This window comes from Macaca mulatta, chromosome 3 (assembly GCF_049350105.2).
Source record: "Macaca mulatta isolate MMU2019108-1 chromosome 3, T2T-MMU8v2.0, whole genome shotgun sequence".
Taxonomy (NCBI): domain Eukaryota; kingdom Metazoa; phylum Chordata; class Mammalia; order Primates; family Cercopithecidae; genus Macaca; species Macaca mulatta.
The window spans coordinates 19,475,036-19,499,071 of NC_133408.1; the positions used below are offsets into that span (position 1 = coordinate 19,475,036).

Sequence of the window (24,036 nt, forward strand, 5' to 3'; positions counted from 1 at the left end):
GTCAAGTCATACAAAAGGAAAATAATTTAGTGGGAATCACACACATTTTCAATTCCTCTTTGATTTGTGTAGTAAGCGGGAATGAGTTTTGAGTATACTTAATTGAAGAAGCCACTTCCAGAATCCCTTTTAAGAATAATGCCCACATTATTATTTTCCATAAATGGATATGAAAATAATTAGTATATGTTGAATTTGATAATTCCTATATTAGGTATTTATTTATTTGGATACAGGATCTCGCTCTGTCTCCTAGGCTGGGGTGCAGTGTCACTATCATAACTTTTTTTGTTTTGTTATTTTTAGTAGAGATGAGGTCTCACTATGTTGCCCAAGCTGGTCTCTAACTCCGGAGCTCAAGTGATCCCCCTGCCTGGGCCTCCCAAAATGTTTGTATTATAGGCATAAGTGCCATACCTGGCCCATAATTCTTATCTTACAGAAGGCAGAATAATAATGATTTACAAGGATCATTGTCAAGTATATTTTAATGTCATCAACATTATTAGATGTTAAATAACAGAACACATAGACCACATGTATGTAATGCTTTGCACAAAGGCAAAATGTGTCTCTTTTTTAGGGAGAGAGGGACATAACAGTGTGTGTGGCCAGGCAGCCTCCTTCCATACAGTCTTCCAGGCTGACTGAGGCACTGGCATCACTCAAATCTTCAACATTCCTCAGACATCTGGTTATCCTGGAACCTGTGAACTAGAAGTAGAAAGAGCATGAGGAACATTTGCAGGACTTTTTTGTCCTGCAAATTTTATATATTAAAGTATGCAACATTAGTGTTTTGATATACATATACATAGTTAAAACTACTACTGTCAAGCCAGTTAACATATCGATCATCTCATATTGTTAACTCTTTTGTGTGTGGCTAGGAGCATTTAAACTTTACTCTCTTAGCATACACTATTACCAGGTAGAGTCCTCATGCTGTACATTAGATCCTAAATACAGTTATCCTAAGTAATTGCAATTTTATACCCTTTGCCCTGTATCTTCTTATCTCCAACCCTTTGTCTCTGGTCTGCTGTTCCTATTGTCTGTATCTGTTTATTGAACATATTTTTAGATTCCACACATGAGAGAGATCATGCAGTATTTTTTTGTGTGTGCCTGGTTTATTTCACATAGCATAATGTTCTCCAGGTTATCCATGTTGTCTCAAATGGTAGGATCACCTTCTTTTTTTTAAAGGATGAATAATATTCCATTATATGATGTGCATATGTATATGTATCATGATATCTTTATCTGGCCATTCATATACAGATACTTAAGTTGTTTCTATATCTTGGCTATCAGGAATAATGCTACAGTGAACATACGAGTGCAGATATCTTTATGATGTACCGATTTCATGTCCTTTGGGTATATGCCCAGTAGAAGGATTGCTGGGTCATATAGTAGTTCTATTTTTAATTTTAAAATATTAATTTCTTATTTTGAGATGGAGTCTTGCTCTCACCCAGGCTGGAGTACCCTAGCGTGATCTTGGCTCACTACAACCCCAGCCTCCCGGGTTCAAGCGATTTTCATGCCTCAGCCTCCCAAGTAGCTGGGATTACAGGCAGGCACCACCATGCCTTGACAAATTTTGTATTTTTAGTAGAGATGGGGTTTCACCATGTTGGCCAGGTTGGTCTTGAATTCCTGGGCTCAAGTGATCCCCTCACCTTGGCCTCCCAGAGTGTGGGGATTACAGGCATGAGGCAACCGCGCCCGGCTCTCTATTTAAAGAAAAAAAATTTTTTATTATACTTTACGTTCTAGGGTACATGTGCACAATGTGCAGGTTTGTTACATATGTATACATGTGCCATGTTGGTGTGCTGCACCCATTAACTCATCATTTACATTAGGTATATCTCCTAATGCTATTCCTCGCCCCTCCCCCGACCCCACAACAGGTCCCCGTGTGTAATATTCCCCTTCCTGTGTCCAAGTGATCTCATTGTTCAATTCCCACCTATGAGTGAGAACATGCGGTGTTTTGTTTTCTGTTCTTGTGATAGTTTGCTGGGAATGATGGTTTCCAGCTGCATCCATGTCCCTACAAAGGACATCAACTCATCCTTTTTTATGGCTACATAGTATTCCATGGTGTATATGTGCCACGTTTTCTTAATCCAGTCTGTCATTGATGGTCATTTGGGTTGGTTCCAAGTCCTTGCTATTGTGAATAGTGCCACTATAAACATATGTGTGCATGTGTCTTTATAGCAGCATGATTTATAATCCTTTGGGTATATACCCAGTAATGGGATGGCTGGGTCAAATGGTATTTCTAGTTCTAGATCCTTGAGAAATCGCCACACTGTCGTCCACAATGGTTGAACTAGTTTACAGTCCTCCCAACAGTGTAAAAGTGTTCCTATTTCTCCACATGCTCTCCAGCACCTGTTGTTTCCTGACTTTTTTGAGAAACCTCCATCCTTCTTTCCATTATGGCTGTACCAATTTACATTCCCACCAACAATACACAAGGGTTTCCTGAGAAAACCTTTTTTTTTTAATAAAGATAATGGGCTTTACTTGAAAAGAATAGAAGGATCTATTAGCAAGAAATTGTATAAAATCCAAATTCCTAAAACATCTACAGGTCATATATATAACTTTCTTTGTAATTAGTGATTAAAGACCCTAGAATTTCATTTCAATTTTACTAAGACACTAATCTGAGAAACTGTGATACTCTCGTAAGAGCTTCTGGGAATTAGCTCAAGGCCTATGCACACAATCCACCAAGCTTCTACATCTTCACCTGATTTTGTGGCACTTCGTTATGTCTTGTCCATATTTTAGGGAGAAAATTACATGCTTTGTGAATTTAAGATTTTATAGAGGTCTCAGGATTCCTTCTGAATGCCCAAAACCTACAGTATTACAGGTTTTGATATTTGAGGTAGTTTTATGAATAGCAATATATTTAACCTTTTTGGAGGGGAGGTGGGGATAGAGTTTTGCTCCTATTGGCCAGGCTGGGGTGCAGTGGCGCGATCTTGGCTCACTGCAACCTCTGCCTAATGAGTTCAAGTGATTCTGCTGCCTCAGCCTCCCCAGTAGCTGGGATTACAGGCACCTGCCACCATGCCCAGCTAAGTTTTTGTGTTTTTAGTAGAGACCGGGTTTCATCACGTTGGCCAGGCTGGTCTTGAACACCTGACCTCAGGTGATCCATTCACTTTGGCCTCCCAAAGTGCAGAGATTACAGACGTGAGCCACTGTGCCTGACTGATATATTTAATGTTGAATGGAATTGAAACTATAGAAAAAATATGTCGCTGAGAGTATATTGCTAAACATTTTTACAAAGGGGTATGGGCAGTGAAAAAGAGGCACCATGAGAAAACAGCGTGTTAACTTGAGTCCCGGAGTCTGAAGCTGTAGTGCACTATGATTGCATCTGTGTGTGTGTGTGTGTGTGCATGTGTGTGTGTGTTGTTTAGAACTATATATCTTACATAGCATCTGTAGTGTCAAATTATATCTTTATTAAGTAGACTTAGATGTGGTGGATACACAAGTCCCACTAAACTTTATAATACAGTTTCTTAGGTTTGCAAAATATACTCACTGTTTTCTATTGTCTACGAAATACACTGTACTAACTGCACTCCTGTTTATGGTACCAAAATATCTAAAGGATTTAACTTAAGACACAAATCAAACATATCTGGGGAAGAAAACAAATTTCTATCCATATAAAATGCTCAGGATAGTGTTGTTTCATTTTTAAATACAGATTCCAGAAAGGATTTTAAAGAGGAAATTGAAGTCAACATTTTCTACAGTGACCTGCACAGTTACTGACCCACTTGACTGAGCTACTGGGCACTCGCCACCTAACTTAGGTCTTGGCCCCTCGTTTCCTACTGTCTTGTTTCTTCTCTCCTAGTTACTGGTTTATTTTACTCAGATCTTCAGGCTCAGCTGCTATCTTCTCAGGCATACAGTTTTTTCAATTCATACAATAGTTAAATCAAGATATAACAGTCTATCTTTGACCTTATGCCTCCATGTTTTTGTAATTTGGCTTCTGTCCCGTCTGAAGCCACTTTAAGCACTGTGGCTTACTTTTACTTCCACCTGGTGCCTCGACGGTAGCAACCCTCCAGACAACCTGCCACTGCCGTCACCCGGCTGGAGCAGGGAGATGCGGTGGGGGCTGTATGCTCTGTGGAGCCAGGGGACCGGGGACAAGCTGGAGCCCCGCCCCTTCTGAATTGGAGTGGGAGCACCCAGGGTGCTGCTGCAGCCACCCAAACCACGACTGCATACCCAGCCTTGCTCTGTGGAGCAGGCAGGAGTCCTGCCCCACTCCCAGGCACAGCTGCAGCTGCCCAAACAGCAGCTGCAGACTCAGGCATCCTTACACTCTTGGGGGCCTGGGAAGGCCTCCCTGTCCTCTTGCCAAGGAAGTCCCCTCTGTCCTCGTAGGCACCAGAGTGTCTGTTCTTGATGCCTGGCTTCTCCCTTTTTTCGTGCCAGCAGATAGGAGCAAAGTCAGGCAGCCTGGGTACCTTGAACAGCAGTAGGAGGATGACAGAAGGAGGCAGGCCCCCAGTGAAGCCCCGCCTTTAGGCCGGGGAAGGACTGAAGCCTGGGGGCCTGCTGCTAGTTCTGAGGGGGATCTCGTGGTGCTTTTACGTGGGCCTGCCCATGGCTGCGCATGCAACAATCAGCATACCTTTCCTCTCTCTGAGGCCCGCAGAATCCCAGGCCTCAGCCAGAACAGCGCAGAGAAGCAGATATCAGCTGCAGAGAGGAACGAGGAGCTACTCTCTGCTGATAACTGGAGAATGTTGGGACCACCAGCAGCAGAGAGGAGCTTCCACTCCAGGGAGACCTGTCTGCACAGGGGAGCGACCTAACCCAGGGCCTTCTACACTCTGCTGAGGGCTGAACACTTGTCCAAACACCCTGGCTGCAGAAAAGAGCTATCCAAAGCAGGTCTCTGAGCTGTTCTACTGCTCAATAAAGCTCTTCTTCCTCTTGCTCATCCTCCACTTGTCTATGTGCCTCATTCTTTCTGGTTGCAGGACAAGAACTCGGGGCCTGCCGAATGGCAAGTCTAGAAGAGCTGTACCACAAACAGGACTGAAACATGCCCTTTGCTCACCTCGTTGTGGGTGAAGAGAGGCAGAGAAGAGCTGCAGCCCTTGTAGGAGCCCAGACACGGGAACTCCCTGAGCCAGGGCTGTTAGTCCCTCTTTGAGGCCCTGCGGTTCCTGGCATCTCAGAGCTTCTGGGTACCACCACATTCCCCAGTGCCAGCTGCTTGTGGGGTGCCTGTCCAGCTGCAGCCTTGCAGAGAGCTGGCACCTGTGCCAACACCTGGTGCTGCCTGCATTGCAGTAGCTGACAGGTCTGACTGCATAGAGGCTGGACCTCACACTTGCTGACACACCCCTCACCACTCCATGCCTAACTCACCCTTGGGAGGCATGGGATACAGGCTAGTAGCTTGAGCCAAGCACCGCCTGCCAGGCCGAGTGGGTGGAACAAGCCCAGCGGGCCGAGCAAAACTCAGTAAAAGGCACCACTGGACAGAGGTTTCAGGCCAGAAAAGCGACACTGCAAGTATCCCATAACATCACTGTGCCTGAAATCCTAACTTTGTTGTCTGACTTAGTTTTCCTTGGCCAATCCCCCTACTTGAGACTAGACACATGTCCCCCATCTGTAATAGTGCTGGACCTCAGCTCCAGCTACGTGTACGTTTCCTGAAGACTTCTGTGTGTCCATATCTCTATTCTATCAGTCCTAGAGCCGCTGAGGGGTTCTGATTGTTTTACAAACTGAAAAATTAAGCCAAACATAATATCTAAGAACTTCTCTCACTCTCTCACAGATTCCAGTATCCTCAAGAAAAATTAAGTTTAGCATAGCTTTTACATAAGCAAGCAAGCTATCGAGATCCCCATACAATAGTAACATGCTTCGAAAACACTTGTGTGTGTGTAGTTGTGTGTGTTTGTGTGTGAAAAAGTAAAAGAAGACCAGCATAAAATTGTGTAAGGTGATTGAAGAAAGAACACACTGATGTTCCTTTAAGTATCTTGTGTATATACACAAGATATAGAGAAAAGAGAGGGGTAGAAGCATTATGGCATTTTTCAAAGAACTAGATATTAGTTTCTTTGAAATTTGTATTATATTTTACTCTGGTCTCTTGTCTAGAATACATTCAAATGCACATGTTTGCTGCTGCTAGAAGTTTGCCTATGAAATTCAGATCTATAGATACCCTGGAAAAAATTATAATGCTGCTTTTCAAATCTCACACAAAAAAACCATGATTACATAATTGAGTTTCGGATCCTGCAGGCCCCTGAACTCTGTTTGTGAAATGTTATTATGAAATGTTATTTCTTTATACTACGGTTTTCTCATTAGTCCTGTCCTAGTAGTCTCATTTTATGTAAGTTGACTGATGAGATACAATAACACTCTGTAAGGATACATTGCCTTAATTTTAGTCTCAGATTATTTTGATTTGCATAATGAATTTTCTTTATGTATTACCAGGTATTATGGTTAATTTTATGTGTGCATTTGGTTAGGCATCAGTACTCACATATTTGGTCAAACATGATTCTGCATGTATTATGAAGATATCTTTTAGATAAGATTAACATTTAAAACAGCTGAGTTTGAGCAATTACATTCCATTACATTCCAAAGCAGATTATGTTCCATTATGTTGGTAGGCCTCATCCAATTAGTTGAAGGCCTTAATAGAAAACTGCCTTCAAATTCAAACTGCAGCATCTACTCTTACCTGGGCCTTCAGCCCGCTAGCCTATACTTCAGATTTTGGAATTGCCAGCTCCCACAATTTTGTAATCTAATTCCTTAAAATCTCTCTCTCTTTCTCTCCAAATTTATCAATAGGCTGTATGTGCCTATATATATACACATACACATATGTATATATGTATATATATATCTGTGTATATGTAAACACATGTATATACATACACATCTGTGTGTGTGTATGTGTGTGTGTGTGTGTGTGTGTGTGTGTGTGTGTGTGTGTTTACATGTTTCTGTTTCTCTGGATATTAATACACCAGTCAAAATTTTGTTAGCTGCATTATAAGTATAAATGATACTAAATGCCTCTTCTAGGCAAAATTATTGTCACTCAATGACTGTACTTTCTTCAATTTTTTATAAGCACATTGAATTCTTATATATTTTTGGAGAATGAGGCTATATTTTCTTTGTATTCATTAGCAGGTTAGTGTGAATTAATTTGTCATATCACTTTGATTCAAATGTTGGCCAGGAGAATTGGTTAAATTACTACTAAGTGGTTAGAAGAAACTGGATATACAAAATGATTCCTTAGGAAAAAGAGGATCTCATATAAATGTTTTACTCAGGTAATGGATTAGGATCAGGTTCAGATTAGGGATGGGAAGAAAAGACAGATTCCCTGTGTGCTCAAGGAAGCCACAGTGGAGAATTAAACCAACAAGCAAATAAAACCTTGACCAAAACTTTAGGAGAAAGGGGGAGTGTTAGATAGGCTTGGTGTAGTAACCCACAATCTAGAATAGTGTCTCCTGAGAAAGTCATAAACATAATTAAACAAAAAAGTATTTCCATGGGAGGCAATTGTGGTATAGTAAAAGGTAGTATTGACCCCAAAGTCCAGATGTGAGTTATAATTCAGAAAACTTAGGCAAGTTTATTTATTTACTCCAAGTCATAGTTTACTCATGTTTCATGCTAATATTAAGACCCCAAGATTTTAAGAAAACATCATGTAAAATATTCATTAGTTCTAAAATCTTGCTGTGAAACAGGCTTTGAAAAAGTATGTGGAGTTCTTTAAAAGTGTAGTCTGCTGGACTCCACCTCCGAAATACTGGTTTAGGATCTCTGAGCACTGGTACCTCTAAACTATCTCTGGAAAACTGTCTTCAGCTAATACTGATCTAGTTGTTGAATGTATATGCCTTTGAAATTGACTGAGCACTGAAATGTCTTGTTCACTAAATGGCCTAGAGATGATTCTCCATGAAAAGATGATTCTGAATGGGTGATATGAATGAATGGGTCTTCATGCCTTCCTGTTTCTCTTGCCATCATATGGCAAGTTTCCACTACATGAAGGATTTTATGTGTGACACTATGTGAGATACAAACCCAATATATAGCAAGAGACTGCTTTCAAAAGGGTACTATTTTTTAGTAAGGCAATATAAATTCACAAATACCTATAAAACATGATGAAATACAGAAAATTGCATAATAGACACACATGGCTGATTTCTAAGTTACAGGGATAGATACCAAGGAATGAAAAAGAAATGTCAATTTCCATGAATTTTTAAAAATATGTGCAGCATGTAAACTGAGAGGATTCTGTCAGTTGAAGAAGGATGAGATTCATAAATTTGGAAAGGAGAGATTGGTTTCTTATAAAGGGTTGCAGCCTGCCTGGTGGCTATTCTTTTTCTTTTTTTCTTTTGACGCAGGGTCTCACTGTATTGTGCAGGCTGGAGTGTAGTTGCACCCTCATGGCTCACTGCAGCCTCAATCTCCCAGGCCCAGGGAGTCGTCCCACTTCAGCCTCCTGAGTATCTGGGACAACAGGAATGCACCACCATGCCTGGTTACATTTTAAATTTGTGTAGAGATGGGGGGTCTCACTATGTTGTCCAGGCTGGTCTTGAACTCCTAGGCTCAAGTGATCCTCCTTTATCAGCCTCTCAAAAGGCTGGGCTGGAATTATAAGAAGATACATTCCTTCTTGTATCAGTAGGGAAAGAGTATTAAGAGCAACATTTCCAGAGAATACTTTCGTTTTAGGTAATAGGAAAAAGGTAATGATGAATGTGGAGATATTTTTATTTGTAGGTAAGATCGTGAAGAGCTTAGAGTTTTTTATAGAGAAGCTGTAGTCTATAGACTGTGAAGTGGAAGAAATTTTACATAGGGCAATATCACAAAGTTGATTATTTTTTCATAATTTAGTTTTGTTTTCTTAAATAACAATATGGGTATATCTCATACTTTAACAGTCTTTCATATATACAAAGTATAAGATTTGTAGTTTTCTTGGTAAATATATAAGTGATTGAAAGAAGTGATTGTATGGACTATTAAGAGAGGATTCATTCCTACCTTAGTAATAATTTCTATGTAAGATACAGAAGTAAACACTTTTTATTTATTTTATTGATTCATATTCTGAAAAAGTTTCCTGTAGAAAGAGTGAAAGTGAATCTACTATACCAACCTTCAAATTAATAAGATATTTTGCATTTTCTAAATTCCTTGTAGATAGTTAAAAAGATAAGTTTTTCAAAATCAACCTATCCATTATAAGTTGATAAAAACCTAGTCTCATTTGGGTGGTTTTTGCCAGAATATTCACAGCCCAAATAATATTTCAGTGAAGAAAATTCACATTTATTAATGCTGAATTCAATCAAGATAAAAGTTAGATGTAAATATCCTATGTTTTATGGAGTATGAAAATTTGCTGTAATAAATATTCAGTGGATGAACATCTAATACCTTTTACCCAAGTATAATTATATTTTGACCTCAGAATAAATTAAATAATACAGTCTTTTCCAGCCTCTCCACAGTTGCCAAAGTGTAGGAAAGGATAAGATTATGGCATGAAATAATTCACGTGAAGCAGTTCATTTGGAAATCCATACTGAGCTTCTATAATATATGTACTTCCAATAATTGAGAACAATTCTTAGAGCATGATAGCATTGTGTGGGCTTTTAGCCTTCATTTAACTTTTCTACTTCATTTAACTAGTATTGCTAGAAAATACTTTTACAATCTTTGGCTAATTAATAGTCTCAAAAAGATAATGATGGATTCCACTGGATATTCTAAATCATTTTCTGCTTATTCTCTGCCTATATCAAGTCCCCAGCAACAAAAACAGCCATGCAACACCCCCTGCATATTAAATTATCATTCATGTTAGGAATTGAATAGATCTAGTAAATGATTAATATGTGCTAACCAACTTACCATTTTAGGGCAATATTTGCACATGGCTAAACAAATAGATCTTTGCAGAAGATAATGAGATACGTGTCTGTTCTTTGCTTTCTTCATTGATTTGGATCACTGTACAATCATTAAGCCGAAGTCTATCTTAAAGAGGAGAGAGGGCTGCTGGCAGGAAGCCACTTTGGCAGGCTCTTCTATGTTGTGGTCTGTTTGGTTCATCCACAGAGACATGGATTAAGATAGAATTATAGGAAATCCTATTGAGTAAAGGCCTACTGGATGAGAAAAGGGAAAATTAATTTAAGCCTCTCTACTCCTTCAACATAACCTTTTAAAATACTAGGTTACAGCGTGTTCATTTCACTTGTAATTCTGATGTAAGATACTAATGGAAATGACATTTGAAAAGGGACTGATATGTGTATAAACTGTCACTGGCAGGTCCTAAAAGTACCTCTTCATGTGGGCATTCAGTTTGATGACATTTTCCAGGTTATGAGCATAGATTAGAAGTTATGAAATTCAAAGCTTATAAAGGTGTGTTCAATCTCTATCTCTTAGAGGGTAAAGAGTTCTGAAATCTTGATTTATGGAATAAAATATTAACCCAGGACATTGTTAGGGCTATCATCATTTTTTGTTTATTGTTTGAATCTGAGGATAGAGGCTTAAAAACATCTTTGTTTTTTCTTAGCCTGTATAAAATCCATTGCAATGCAGCCTTGGAATTGGATTCCTTTAGCTCATGTACCCTGCATCTTGGTCAGTCATAGATGAGGGGCCATCTGACTTAATATTAATACTAATACAATGCATATGTGAGAGTGCAGAATTTCCAAAGCTCTTCCATCTATATCAACTATTTTCTCCTCTCACACAGTTCTATAACTGGTCTCATGTGGCAGTTAAGTTGACAGGGGATGAGAGATTTAAGCGACTTCTACAACACTATAGAGTCAGAGATGGAGCTAGGAGATGCATTAAGGCCTTTGAAATATACTCTTACACATATGTTTCCTAGTAGTGTCAGCTGTTGACAATCAAATGTGTGTGTAGTTTATATTGTTCTCAGAAATTCTTAAAAAAAGAAAAAGAGAAAAGAAAAAGGAGGAAAAAAAAGAGAAGAATAGAAAAGAAAGAAACAACTTTCGGAGTTTTGGCAGAAATATTTCTAGTGCCCTAAAATGAAGAGAAGGCCCCCGATTCCAAGGGCACAGATGTGTGGCAGGCAGTGAAGTGGCCACTAGCCAGACAGCCAAATCCCCATCCAGGGAATGCTCGGCGCTGGTGCTAGGGGAATAGAGTGGGGGAGGGGCAATAAATGACCAGTGTGCCCAATAAAACGAAAAGGCCAAAATGTTGCTTGGTCACCTTAGCTTACTATTTTAACCAAACGTTTGGAAGCCATAGCTAATGAAGGTATCCCAAAAACGTTTTGGGATTGTTGCTGCATGCAATAGCCTGGAAAATGAGAATGGAAAGACAAACAAAAGGATTGATACTGTGGGTCTATGTGTCCTTCTTGCTGCAATGAGAATAACTCAACTCACTGGAAACTTCCAGGGAAGATGGTAACTTTTCAGGAGCAATTGTTTTGGGATTCTTTTCCCAAGTGTTTTCATATTTTAACAGGTCTAACAATTTTAGTCATGAATGAGAAATCAAGCAACAAAAATCTAGTGTAGAAAAATCACAATTCATATTTTTAAAGACTTAATATGTCCTCTATTGGCTTAGTAGTAGCTTGTGTCTAATTAACTCAAAATGACTTTAGACTTGGCCATGAAAAAAACTTGTTACCTTTTCCACCTACTGCACATTGCTAATTCATTTCTCTTTCTCTTTTCTTTATTGATGTTTATGGTTGGGGAGGTTAAGGGCAGGAGGGGAAGAAAGCCTGCAATGTAAACGTTATAGTCTGTAACATGAAAGGTACATTTCATGTGCTTTATTCATGATAAAAAGAACAAATGAAAAGAACAAGTTTTCATTTGTCATGAATAAAGCCATACATTTATCATGAATAAAGCACATAAAATGTAAAAAATTAAATCCATTTTTTGTAATGAAGCATTGTTAAATGCCATGAATAGTTGAGAATGTTCAAGTCATTAATAACAAAACATATCTTCAGTTGGTGTATTAGGCTGTTCTTGCATCGCTATAAATACATAACTGAGACTGAGTAATTTATAAGGAAAAGAGGTTGAATTGGCTCATGGTTCTGCAGGCTGTATAGGAAGCGCAGTGGCTTCTGCTTCTGGGGAAGCCTCAGGAAGCTTCTAATCACAATGGAAGGCAAATAGGGAGCAAGCACATTACATGGTGAGAACAGGAGCAAGAGAGAGAGGTAGTGGGGGTGGGGGTGGGGGAGAGGTGCCACATACTTCTAAACAACCGGATCTCACAAGAACTCGTTCACTATCACAAGGACACCACCAAGGGGATGGTGATAAAACATTTATGAGAAATCCATCCCCATGATCCAAACACCTCCAACCAGGCTCCACCTCCAACAATGGTGACTAAAATTAGACATGAGATTTGGGCAGATCCAAGTCATATCAGTTGGCAACAGTGTTTGCAATATATCTGTGTATATATGCCTGTCATCTATATATCTATATATCTATGTATCTATCTCTTTATTTATATGTGTAGATTGCTATATCTGCCTATTTTTCTGTCTAATGGGTGGTTACAATGGATATTATCCATTATTCTCACTATCATGCAAAAACTAGATTTTTTGCATATATTTTATACAGAAATACTAGAATATCATCTGCTAGATTTGCTGAATTTGTAGGTACTGTTTTCCATGTATGCCTAACAGGAAGTGGAAAGAAGTGGATACTTTCTACTTCTTAATCCACCCCTGGTAGAAGGATGATGTGAGAGAATGCTTTGCGGACCACAGTGAGAGGATGCTTTGGAGAACTAACTGTGGGTCCCCGGGGCCCAGGAAGTAGAAACCAGTGTCTATCTATTCAAGTGTCGGAATAGAACTTACACTTCTGGCAGGACATAGGCTCGGGAGTACACAAAAGAAAAGGCAGAGCCTTCACTATGAACCCAACTCAAGGCGGCCACTAGGTGGGACTAAGCAAGTCCAAGTGGGGGGCTGCACGTTGATATGCACGTGGAGCAGAGGCTGAGTGGCAGGATGTTTGCTGCGGAGGGAATGCCTCAGAAAACTGCAGTACGGCAATGCTCAGAGGAGAGGTTGCCAAGGAGCCTGAAAGGCACCGCCAGGAGATAGTCAGCAAGAGGAACTGACCCCCAAGAGAAGTGACATTTGACGGCTCTTGTGTCAATGTACAAGTGAGGTAGGATGTGCCCCTTTCCCTCCCAACCCACCTCTCCTGCAGCTCATTGAGTGGGTAAGAAACAGAAAAGAAATGAGGGAAAAAAAAGTAACAAACATGCAAACACACACACACAACACACAACACACACACACACAAACAGCCCAGGCCTGCTGTCCCAAGTAGTGGCTAAGGCTGGAACTTGTAAGTGCATTTCTGCGTGTGTGTGTGTGTGTATGTGTGTGGGTTTGTATGTAGAATGTGTGTGTGTATGTAGAATCTTTGAAATGGATGTAAGATTAAAAGTTAGATTTGAAGTTTGACTTTGACTAACTTCAATGCCCATTTGAGAAAATTCGGCAAAAATTACCAAATATAAAATTTATGTTGTGACACATACATATCACTTGCTTATGAATAAGCCATCTAGATATCTATGCTTATTTGTGCTCTGAATATATATTATAAGAAATATTATAATGTGTGCATAAAACAAATTTTCATACAATAAAATTGTGCGGCTTTTTTTGTAACTTGTTGATATTTTTGATTAATACTTGCCCATAAATGTCTACATTTAAAATGTAGTGAGGATTTTCCAATTGCATTACTTTTTTTAAATTGCTAAAAACCCATTTTATGAAATTTGCTATGTAATTATCAAAGAATTTTTCTTCAAAATGAGATTTTGCATATCAGGCATATATGCAAGAAAGGCATATCAGTTGGCAACAGTGTTTGGAATATATCTGTGTATATGACTTTTAAACTGACTTTTAAACAATTTTTGCTGCTTGGCATTTGTACTTTCATAATAAATATAAGTTTTAAACAAATCTCTCATCTATGCCATTTCCAGTTTGAAATATTTCCCACTATATTAAATATGATTTTTATGTTTCTTAAATATAATGTTTAGTGGTTTTATCCTTCGATCATAATGGCTATTAGATTTTTTAAAGGTAGAATAATAATTTTTAAATCATTTTTCACTAAACTAAACTAATGAGCAACTAGGATGTGAGTTTTAGAGCTAGCTGGATAATGGACATGACTAATCAGGGAAGACAAAAGAAAATGAAAGTCTTCAAAATATACATACAATCTCCTCACCATTATGCAACTATTCATCCAATGAATCATGAGGCAAGAGTTATTCCAGAAATGAGGGAAAAAATATATGTCAAGACCATTACCTACAGTCAAAGCTTTTATTTTCCTCATTAACCAAAGTTTGTTTGAATTCAAAGCTCACTCATTTATTAATCATTATTTCCTGGGGAGAAATATGGAATGAATTTGATTTTCATCTACATTTGATTGATGTTTCCTAGTAAAACCATATTTTGCTAAATTCAAAATGTATCATGTGAAACTTCTTTGTTTTCTTTGCTCCTCTTTATCTAACTCAATGATGTCATTAATGTATTTTACAACTTAATTTTTTATAGAGGTAAACATATGCCAAAGGAGCATGTATGCAAGTACCCGAGGTAAAGAGGATCTATATTATAACTGCTTGCACCTTATTTTCAGTCTGAGTGGTTCAGATTCCTTTGTCTACTGACAGGATGTGGACAGTACCTCCAAGATTTCATTTCAGGCAATGTGTCTACTCTCTGAGAAACAGGATAGCTTGAAGCGCTACACTAGAAGCAGGCAGAAGTGCTATTACACAGGCACTGGCTGCTGATTGCCAAGAATCGCCAGGGGTAGGGGATGAGACATGTGGAATTGATGGGTGGTGAGAGATTATTGCTGTTCTGCAAAGCAAGATGTCAAAAGATATTCCTAGCTGTTTGCCAGATGACAGGCCTGTTGGGGATATTTTGTGTGAAATGATTATTCTCAGTCACATTCAGACCTTTAAGCAATGATGTCAGCATTATCCTAGAGATTAAGGAAAAAAAAAGAAAGAAAGAAAGAAAAGAAAAGGGCATGCAGAAGCAGACACCCAGTCTGTCTTCTAGAGAGCCATAAAATGTTTTCTTATTTCCTGGCTACTTACAGTTCTTTTTAATGGTTTGCATTCAATGATCTGGAAAGTGTCAGCCCACATACATGGTGTCTGAATTGAAAACCCTGAGGCAGACTGCTAAAAGATGGACTTTGGAGTTCTACTTTGCTGGTTTCTCCAAACAAGCAAACAAATCATCATCATCAACAACAAAACCCTTCCTCTCAAAAACTACCTGCTTTGAAAATGACTATGCCATGGAATAAACTCGACCTGGCTTTTCCACATACTATTTTCTTTTCTTTCTTTCCTTCTTCTTTTTTAATCTTTAGGGTACTGCTGTCATCATTGCTTAAGAACTTGTGTGTAAATGCACAAAAAGAGACTTTCAAACAGACCGATGTTCGCAGCTCACCATAGGAATCAGCTGCATTAATTACAGTGGCTCTTTCTTATATAGCTGACTCCGCGAAAATCAACTGAAAACAATTAGGAATAGATTCCAAGTGTCTGCACAAAGGTTTGTGGTGTGACTAACAGGTAACTGAATGTGTCCTATAAGTAAACAGATAGAAAGTAAAGACTAACATAACCTAAGATACTATATTAAAAGGCCAAGGAATTGTACAGAAAGTTAAGAAGACATTAGTATATGTGGGTGGAATCTTAATGGAAATGAAAATCACATATTGGATTAAAGAGTGATTTCTAAGTGCACCATAAGAACCTTCATTTAACAGTTTTCATAACTGCTGTCAAGATGTAATAATGTTCAAACTTCTCAATGTATATCATTCTTACACCTTGGTGTGCTTAGCAAATACGTGGCGCATACCTGCTATTTCACAGGAAACCAGAATGGGCTGCTCAGATACTTACCTCTACTCTAACTTACTATTAGGGTCCTGTACCCACAGGTCCCTAATAGTAATAGTTCCTTTCTCTATGATTACTACAGATAACCATCACTTATTGAATTAACTTGAATATATGATAACATCATAATTTTAGTAGCATTAGATATATGTAATACTCTGGTAAACAAACCTAAGATACAAAGACTTCATTTAAGTGATATAGTTGTTTTTTCCATTTTTCCCCCCAACTCTAAGTCCTAGACTAAAGATTTGTGTTCCATTTGTTGATACAGAAGCTATATCTGGCTTGAAAAAATGGCACAATTTCTTTACGTAAAGCCCAAGTACGTCACTACTTACACACTGCTTCTTTCTAATATCTAGGAGAAGCCAAATCATAATGTTTACATAAACCTGTTCATTTACTTCAAAAGACCCACAAAAAGAAATGTGACAAAATTTGAACAGCAATACTACTATTTAGGTATTTTTTCCATGAAAATTGAACTGAGTTATTTTTCCCAAAAATATTCCCCAAAGAAAGCAGAGCTTTTTTTATTATGGAAACTTGAGAATTTTCCATAAAAGATTTTAAAGTCCATGTAGAGTTTAAAAGGTATATTACAGTATATTACTTATCAAAAATTGCCATTAAACCTGTTTTAAAATTCCAGTGCTGCACCCAAAAGCCCTGTGTAACACCCTTAATTGCCTTACAACTCCTCTATAATTCTGGATTGGAAATAAAGGCAATGGTGTAACAGGAAAGTGAAAAATTCATTCCTTCATGTTATAATCCATAAGTTCACAATTAAATCAACACAATTTGTTGTTTGATTTCATTGGGGGAAAATTTGACTCCAACTGCTTTCATCATATGCTGTACCTTCAGTTTAGCAGTTTGTTATTCAGTAAAATGTCTCCATTTGGGGAAATTATGTGCTAAATGATACACTTGTAATTTCTGCATTAATATGATCCCAGGATTTAAATTCAAATACGGTGTAAGACCTAGTTTTCATGGAAAATACATCTTATTTGGATTTAATAGAAAATAAATAGAATCTATAGCACATTCAATTATCTTCTGTTCTGAAATATTAATAAATCACTGTTAATAAATATTTTTAAATATTTCCTGAAGTGTAACCAAGTACTAGTATACTTTTGTGCTCACAAATTATTTAAGGTCATGAGAAATTTGTAGATATTTGAGCTGCAATCCATTCTTATCATTGTTTTCTCTTTACTAAATTTAAGTGTATGAGTGTGTGTATTTGCATTTTGAGTTGGTGACAAAAAAAGAAAATAAAAACATAGTTTCTTTCATGGTTACAAATAAGGGATTTAATTCATCTTATGTGGCTATACTGTATACTCATAGTCTTAATCTTCCAACAGATCATCTATGTAATGTTTTCAAGTGCAAGTAATAATACTCAAAATAGGATAAGTTTCGGAATTTCAACAAAATAAATAAAAGAGAAAAAACAAAGCAGGAAAACTTTTTCCTTTTTCCTTGCTTTTTCCTTTGTTTATCCATTTATAACAGGTCTTTAAAAACATGATGCTGTTTTGTTTTCTTCTTTTCTACTGTCATCTGCTGTCTGGTCTCACTCTACAAAGTAGACTGTGGAAATGGAATGCTGTTTCCCTGCTTCCTAGTTGCCCTAAAGGAAAACCACCTAGTCTCTTTTTACTGTAAAGCTTTACTGCTCAATACCATAGGGAAACACATAAAAATAAAAACATTTTAAATTAAAAGATTAAAAATGCTCGTAGTATATGCCTGAGAGCTAAGAGTCATGTGCTGAAGTCAGAAGGACAAGATTATGGTTTTGGTTCCACCATTTATTATTAGCTGTGTGACCTTAGTTAAGATATTTAACTGCTTCTTTTTCTCTTCACTATGAAGAGGATAATGGATCCTTACCTCACTTGACATTATAATGATTGAATGAAATACCTGTAGAATGCTTAATACAATGCCTGGCATGTAGTAGTGATTCAATGCTCATTAGCTCATTAGTTATCTATGTCCTTGAAATATCTACCCTTCCCCTCTTTTTTTCTCTTCCTAACTTCTATTGTGGACCTTTCATTTGTATTTCAGGAAAATAAATAAATAAATGAATTTCTTCTTATCCTTATTTACCACGCTTCATTATTTTCTTAGGTGAAGGCAAAGACAAGAACAACAATGAGTGTTCCCTTGCCTAACGGGAGCATGGTAATCTTTAAAAAATCCTCAGATTTCATGACACGTATTCCCCTAAAATTCAGATCCTGCAAAGAATTATTTCTGTAATGGATTATTACAAGTAAAATAATTAGATCAGTGGCATGTAGCAGTGCTAATTTAATGTCATCTATTACTGTTTGCTATCATTACTATATATTTTTGCTATTATTACTGATATTATTATTCTTTACAGGATGATATGGTTTGGTTGTATTCTCACCCAAATCTCATCTTGACTTGTAACCCCCACAATTCCCACATGTCCTGGGAGGAACCCAGTGGGAGGTGATTGACTTATGGGGGAGGGTCTTTCCTGCACTGTTCTCCGGGTAGTGATTAAGTCTCATGAAATCTGATGGTTTTTTAAAATGGGAGTTACTCTGCATAAGCTCTCTTTTTTGCTTGCCGCCATCCATGTAAGATGTGACTTGCTCCTCCTTGCTTTGTGGGGAGATTGTGAGACCTCCCCAGGCACATGGAACTGCGAGTCCAGTTAAACCTTTTTCTTTTGTAAGTTGCCTAGTCTCAGGTTTGCCTTTATCAGCAGCGTAAAAATGGATGAATATGGGGGACATTACTTTACAACTGTTGACATTGCAGTGAACAGTTCAATTTTAAATTTTGCTTAGTACATATTGGATTCTCTTGAAGTAATTCATAGCTCTTGAGTATATGTAGCTCCACAGACACTCTGCTCTTTCTGTACATGGAAGGGTCCCTTGTCATCTCTGTCAACTTACGTTTTCACCTCCGAGGGTGCATGATGATAGGTTGCTAAAAATAATAGCAATACCAATAACTTCTCAATGTACAAACACTGTCCCCCTTATGCTGAGAACAGATGATGGTAGGGGAACTTTTCAGTGGCATACTCAATATATAATTAAGCCTAGATTGGGAAAAATAATTTTTACCCTTGACGAATTGTGTAATATGCTGAGCTATATGATACATCGGGGATATGAGGTAGTGGGCCATATAACTAAATCCATAATTATACTATAGTGATGCCTCAAAACAGGGTTTTACTGTGTTATCGTGTTATTCTATTTTTTAACATAATAAAATGAGATGAAAACTTTGTGTCATAGAATTACTGAGTTAGCAAGCGAGCTTTTTTAAAATAAATTGTCCATTGTTTAATTGTAATCAGTTGTCCGTTGTCTAATAATTGTCCATTGCATTTGTTTCTTCTTTTATTGTTAAAAAGAAAATAGTCACAGAGGCTGGTCATTTATTTCTACTCAAAGCAGACATACTCATAGAGAAGATGACTTTTTGAATATTCAGGAGCCTACAGGAGGATAAAGATTTCATTCAAAGGTAGTGTGATAGAAATATACTGTATTGCAGTGAAATTCTAGGATAGTAGAAAACACTAGTTGTCTGGAAAGATCTGTTTAACTTATTTTTGTGAGCCTTGCATTGGACAGCATTCAAGCAAGGAATTTTATTAGGAGGTAGCACAGGGAAGAGAAAAGCCAAAGAGGAGTGACAAAAAAGAAGGAGAAGCCAAGAAAAGGATTTTGTAAGGCAGTATGGAGTTCATGAATTCTTCTCTGGGGATTGTTACCAGTCTTGCTAAAGCTTTCTGGATGAGCCAAAGAAATTATCATTGCCTTATATATAGCAATACAATGAGTAATGGCGATTAGGCTTTCCTGACATTCATGCATTCATCTAACAAATACTCATTGAGTATCCTTTTTTGTTTTTTTGAGACGAAGTCTTGCTCTGTCACCAGCCTGGAGCATAGTGGAACGATCTCGGCTCACTGCAACCTCCAACTCCCAGGTTCAAGTGATTCTCCTGCCTCAGCCTCCCGAGTAGCTGAGACTATGCACGTGCCACCAAGCCTGGCTAATTTTTGTATTTTTAGTAGAGACGGGGTTTCACCATGTTGGCCAGGATGGTCTCGATCTCTTGATCTTGTGATCTGCCCACCTCAGCCTCCCAAAGTGCGAGGATTACAGGCATGAGCCACCGCATCCAGCCTCATTGAGTGTCTCTTATGTGTTAGACATTGTTCTAGGTTCTGGAGGTATAGTAGTAAACAAAATTAACAAACATACCTGTCTTCCTGTAGTTTTCTTTCTGTCATGGGTGAGGGGAGATGTATATTAAAATCCACTAGATGGTTGTAACTGCTATAGAAAAAAATAAAACAGGAAAAGAAGATCAGGAATGCTAGAAAATGGAAAACTTAAGTAGTAAGTCAAATAAGTCCTGAAGGAAACAAGGAAATGAGCCATGGTAATAATGATGGGAAGAATGGTTCCACGCAAAAGAAAACAGCAAGTATGGGTTGGAAGCATACCTGGCATGGTTAAGAAATGGTTCACAAGCCACTGTGTTTCTAGAAGAATAAGCAAAGGGAGGAGTAATAAGAGGTAGGCTGAGCAGAAGAAAAAAGGAAATCCAAGTTAACAGAATACAATTTTCTCAGTGTATTTCAATCAAAATCTAATTATATTGAGAGCAGTTGAGTTACAGAGTATCCTGCCTCTTTTCATTTCTCTCATCTTAACTTCGCTTGGTGGATATTTGATAATGTTACTTAGTCATGTAGCTCAAGAGTAAATCATCTATGGCACTGAAGGCCATTGTAAGGCAGCCAATGGAGGCTTAAAAGAGAGGAAAGCCATGATCTGAATTAGGTTTTTTGAGGAACACATTGGGTGGCTATGCCAAAAGTAGATGGCACAGGATGGAAGTAAAGGCCAGCCAAGAAGCTATGGAAATAATCTTAGTGAGAGGTGATGGAGACTTGGAACACAATGGTAACAGTGCAGGTGGTGAGAAGGAACTGGTTCTATAAATATCTATTTTGAAGGTAGAACCTGAGAAACAGAGAGGTTAGAGATGTTTATGATTGAAATGGGAAAGTCGGCAGGAGGATAATATTATGGTTGAGAAAAAACGGAAATCAGTTTTGGACATGTGAAATTTGAAATACCTATTATTAGTCTATCAGCACTTAGGAAAGTGAATATGCTAGTGATTGATGTGTAATTACCACAGCATTGCAACTAATTTGTACCACTCAGTTACTCATTCAACAGACACTTGTTAAAGGTTTATTACATGAGTGACGCCCTGGTTGGCACGGGGTATGTCTCAAGAGCAATACAGATATTTTTATGCCCTCTCTAGTTCCATTCGTCAAAATCGATATTAAAGACATAATTAGAGGAGCAATGAAAAATATATTCACAGTGTCATTCATTGTAGCTTGATGTTTAGTAGGTTTGAATGACGTATATTATTCAACTTGATTAACATATATTGCAGTAGCTGAATAACATGTAGAAAGGGGTCACCGTCCACTCCTAGACCTGTTTTTGATATCTTGCATTTACATGTATCTTGCTCAGTTTGCAGGCTTTTCTGCATCTAGAATGGGAATTTCTTTGCCTCCTATAACCTTTGACCACGGTGATTCTCTAACACCTACGAGCAAGCTGTGTACAGCTTTTTCAAAATAAATTCCTACTGAAGACATAAGAAAAAAGAAAATAAAGCTGAATTAATGCAGTACAATGTTCTTATTACAGTTTAACCAAAATCGAATTATATTGAGAGCTGATGAGTTATAAGCATGCTGTCTCTTTTCACATCTCCCATCTTAAGTGTACCTGATGAATGTTTGATAATGTCATTCCAGTAGGTTGCTTTGAGAGTGATTTAAAATGTACTTATTTGGGCCGGGCACGGTGGTTCATTCCTATAATCCCAGCATTTGGGGAGGCCAAGGCGGGCAGATCACCTGAGGTCAGGAGTTTGAGACCAGCTTGGCCAACAGTGAGAAATCCGGTCTCTACTAAAGATACAAAAATTAGCTGGGTGTGGTGGCAGGCGCCTGTAATCCCAGCTACTCAGAAGGCTGAGGCAGGAGAATCACTTGAACCTGGGAGGCAGAGGTTGCAGTGCGCTGAGACGATGCCATTGCACTCCAGCCTGGGTAACAGAGCAAAACTCTGTCTCAAAAAAAAAAAAAAAAAAAAAAAAAAGAAGAAAAGAAAGAAAAGAAAAAACAAATTTTTAAATAAAATTCACTTATTGGGATTGTAGAGAGATTTCTGTTTCTGCCACGTTCTGATTCTGTCTTCTCTCTAGATACAGACTAGCTCTTAGGAAAAGCATCTATTTATACCCATTTTAAAAAATTCAGAGTATTCTTTTTCATTTGTCAAGAACACATTCAATAGCCACATTTAAATGCAGTCATTAACTTTGGCGAAACTTGGCTTTGACACATAATCTTCTATGCTGATTTATATGCTTATTTTCATTTTGGGGGCCATTCATGAAGGTTGAGGCCTCCTTTTTTTTTTTTTTTGAGACGGAGTCTCGCTCTGTAGCCCAGGCTGGAGTGCAGTGGCCGGATCTCAGCTCACTGCAAGCTCCGCCTGCCGGGTTCACGCCATTCTCCGGCCTCAGCCTCCCGAGTAGCTGGGACTACAGGCGCCCGCCACCTCGCCCGGCTAATTTTTTGTATTTCTTAGTAGAGACGGGGTTTCACCGTGTTAGCCAGGATGGTCTCGATCTCCTGACCTCGTGATCCACCCGTCTCGGCCTCCCAAAGTGCTGGGATTACAGGCTTGAGCCACCGCGGAGGCCTTCTTCTGGAGTAAAGCTTTATTGCTCAAACCTTTGTCAACAGCTATGTCAGAAACTTGTGGTTTAGATGCTCTCCTTTTCCATCTTGATAGGATACCCTATCAATGTCCTGCTTTCTAACTGAGGAACACTTGTGATACTCAGGTCATTTGCAGGTAGATATGATTCAGCTTTTCCTGGTTCATGTTAGTACCTCTACTTGCTTTTCCATTTTCTCTCCCCATTTTCCTCCAGGCAATAGTTTCACTTAGCTCAATATCTCTTTTAGAAATCTAATATTTTAAATATGAGATGTGCTCAACAGACTACATTAAAAAATACATGCTATTTTAAGAAATAATAAATATTTTTTAAAAAATAAGCATTTTTTGTTTTTAGAAATAAACCAATGGTTATGGTTGTATTAATCTAAAATTACAAAATAGATGCACCATTTTATAAAACTTATGAATTAATAGATTAAAAAAGTGTATTTCAGCAGGTATTGCTGTGTTTTGATAAGTTGTTTCTGATGGTAAGATAATTCAGTGAAATGTAAAAAATTTGGTAATAATCATAAACAATGACCTGCTTTATTGCCACTGACAAGAGTCACTTTACTGAAGCGTATTTTAGATTACTATTTGAAGGAATTTCCCAATAGTCATCTAGGGCTCTATAAACTCTAGGAAAAACAAAAATCTTATTAATTTGTTAACAGCAATATATAATTCTTATACATTCCTTAAAGGGAAGCTGCTATACTACTACATAAACAAGTAATCTAGTTAGAGTGATATTTTACAGAAATGTTATAAAAACATGTGAGCCCATGGTAAAACTGGAAAATTTTTGTGTGCTTTTACCCAAAGAGAAAGAATTAGGAAGTAGTCCTACAAAAATGCATTTTGAAATCTTTCAATTTAAGATTAAAAGTAGCTATAGTAATATTAACATAATAGTAATAGTTTTGATATTAAAATAGTATTTGTTGTATATTAAATACAGAGTTCAACATGAGCACACAAAAATAATCATTCACAAAAATAATCATTCGCTTAT

General features: G+C 37.9%; 1 long non-coding RNA gene across 2 annotated transcripts; it reads right to left on the bottom strand.

The window, feature by feature from the left end:
• Nucleotides 1-470: 470 nt before the first annotated feature.
• LOC106997290 (uncharacterized) lies at nt 471-20,900 on the bottom strand. 2 transcript variants are annotated; one of them, XR_013414947.1, is made up of 4 exons: nt 20,693-20,900; nt 20,448-20,522; nt 10,030-10,283; nt 471-714 (listed from the first exon to the last, which is right to left on the bottom strand). It is a non-coding gene; the product is annotated as an uncharacterized LOC106997290 (long non-coding RNA). The 2 variants fall into 2 exon arrangements; XR_001443440.3 differs by having other exon boundaries at nt 10,030-10,286.
• Between the last annotated feature and the right edge of the window lie 3,136 nt (nt 20,901-24,036).